Genomic DNA, 3142 nt, shown 5'->3' with positions numbered 1-3142 from the left:
TTCAGATCATTTCATGCTCATCTCATTTTAACACCTTTTGAAGCTATTCATATTTTTTACAAATTTTGAAGGTCTTCATATTTTTCACACGTTTTCAGGCTCTTCATGATTTTCAACACCGCTTCATGCTCCTCCTATTTTTCAGACCTTTTCATGCTCATCTTTTTTTTGACACCTTTTGAAGCTCTTCATATGTTTCACACCTTTTGAAGCTCTTCATATTTTTCACATTTATGAATCTATTCATATTTTCCACACGTTTTCAGACAATTCATGTTTTTCAACATCGCTTCATGCTCCTCCTATTTTTCAGACCGTTTCATTCTCCTCATATTTTTGACACCTTTGAGGCTCTTCATATATTTCACACTGTTTCAGGCTCTTTATGTTTTCAACACCGCTTCATGCTCCTCCTAATTTTCAGACCGTTTCATTCTCCTCATATTTTTGACACCTTTTGAAGCTCTTCATATTTTTCACACTTTTTCAGGCTCTTCATGTTTTTCAAACCGCTTCATGCTTCTCCTATTTTTCAGACCGTTTCATGCTCCTCATATTTTTGACGCCTTTTGAAGCTCTTCATATTTTTCACACCTTTTCAGGCTCTTCATGTTTTTCAGCACCACTTCATGCTCCTCCTAATTTTCAGTCCGTTTCATGCTTCTCATATTTTTGACCACTTTTGAAGCTCTTCATATTTTTCACACCTTTTCAGGCTCTTCATGTTTTTCAACACCGCTTCATGCTCCTCCTATTTTTCAGATTGTTTCATGCTCCTCATATTTTTGACACCTTTTTAAGCTCTTCATATTTTTCACACCTTTTCACGCTCTTCATGTTTTTCAACATCGCTTGCTGCTCCTCCTCTTTTTCAGAGCGTTTCATGCTCCTCATAATTTTGACACCTTTGAAGCTCTTCATATTTTTCACACCTTTTCAGGCTCTTCATATTTTTCAACACCACTTCATGCTTCTCCTATTTATCAGACCGTTTAATGCTCCTCATATTTTTGACACTTTTTGAAGCTCTTCATATTTTTCACACTTCTCCAGGCTCTTCATTTTTTTGAACACCGATTCATGGTCCTCCTATTTTTCAGACCTTTTCATGCTCCTCATGTTTTTGACACCTTTTGAAGCACTTCATATTTTTCACACCTTTTCAGGCTCTTCATGTTTTTCAACAACGCTTCATGCTCCTCCTATTTTTCAGACTGTTTCATGCTCCTCATATGTTTCACACCTTTTGAAGCTCTTCATATTTTTTTTAACACCATTTCACGTTCCTCCTATATTTCAGACCGTTTCAAGCTCCTCATATTTTTGACACTTTTTGCAGCTCTTCATATTTTTCACACCTTTTCAGGGTCTTCATGTTTTTCTACACCACTTCATGCTCCTCCTATTTTTCAGACCGTTTTATTCTACTCATATGTTTCACACCTTTTTCAAGCTCTTCATGTTTTTCAACACCACTTCATGCTCCTCCTAATTTTCAGACAGTTTCATTCTCCTCATATTTTTGACACCATTTGAAGCTGTTCATCTTTTTCACACCTTTTCAGGCTCTTCATGTTTTTTAACACCTTTTCATGCTCCTGCTATATTTCAGACCGTTTCATGCTCCTTATATTTTTGACACCTTTTGAAGCTCTTCATATTTTTCATACGTTTTCAGGCTCTTCATATTTTTCAACACCGCTTCATGCTCCTCCTATTTTTCAGAACGTATCATGCTCCTCATATGTTTCACACCTTTTTCAGGCTCTTCATGTTTTTCAACAACACTTCATGCTCCTCCTATGTTTCAGACCGTTTCATGCTCCTCATATTTTTGACACAGTTTGAAGCTATTCACATTGTTCACACCTTTTGAGGCTCTTCATGTTTTTGAAAACAGTTTCTTGCTCCTCATATTTTTCAGACCGTTACACCCTCTATATATTTGACACCTTTTTGAAGCTCTTCATATTTTTCACACCTTTTGAGGCTCTTCATGTTTTTGAAAACAGTTTCTTGCTCCTCATATTTTTCAGACCGTTTCACCCTCTATGTATTTGACACCTTTTTGAAGCTCTTCATATTTTTCACACCTTTTCAGGCTCTTCATGTTTTTCAACACCACTTCAAGCTCCTTCTATTTTTCAGACCGTTTCTTGCTCGTCATATTTTTGACACCTTTGAGGCTCTTCATATATTTCACACTTTTTCAGGCTCTTCATGTTTTTCAACACCACTTCAAGCTCCTTCTATTTTTCAGACCGTTTCTTGCTCCTCATATTTTTGACACCTTTGAGGCTCTTCATATATTTCACACTGTTTCAGGCTCTTTATGTTATTCAACACCGCTTCATGCTCCTCCTAATTTTCAGACCGTTTCATTCTCCTCATATTTTTGACACCTTTTGAAGCTCTTCATATTTTTCACACTTTTTCAGGCTTTTCATGTTTTTGAACACCGCTTCATGTTCCTCCTATTTTTCAGACCGTTTCATGCTCCTCATAATTTTGACACCTTTTGAAGCTCTTCATATATTTCACACCTTTTCAGGCTCTTCATGTTTTTGAACACCGCTGCATGCTCCTCCTATTTTTCAGATTGTTTCATGCTCCTCATATTTTTGACACCTTTTGAAGCTCTTCATATTTTTCACACCTTTTCAGGCTCTTCATGTTTTTCAACACCGCTTCATGCTCGTCGTATTTTGCCGACCGTTTCATGCTCCTCATATTTTTGACACCTTTTGAAGCTCTTCAGATATTTCACACCTTTCCAGGCTCTTCATTTTTTCAACACCACTTCATGCTCCTCCTATTTTTCAGATCATTTCATGCTCATCTCATTTTAACACCTTTTGAAGCTATTCATATTTTTTACAAATTTTGAAGGTCTTCATATTTTTCACACGTTTTCAGGCTCTTCATGATTTTCAACACCGCTTCATGCTCCTCCTATTTTTCAGACCTTTTCATGCTCATCTTTTTTTTGACACCTTTTGAAGCTCTTCATATGTTTCACACCTTTTGAAGCTCTTCATATTTTTCACATTTATGAATCTATTCATATTTTCCACACGTTTTCAGACAATTCATGTTTTTCAACATCGCTTCATGCTCCTCCTATTTTTCAGACCGTTTCATT

Source organism: Dama dama, unplaced genomic scaffold (genome assembly GCF_033118175.1).
Source record: "Dama dama isolate Ldn47 unplaced genomic scaffold, ASM3311817v1 ptg000093l, whole genome shotgun sequence".
Lineage (NCBI taxonomy): Eukaryota > Metazoa > Chordata > Mammalia > Artiodactyla > Cervidae > Dama > Dama dama.
This window is presented reverse-complemented; position numbering follows the sequence as displayed.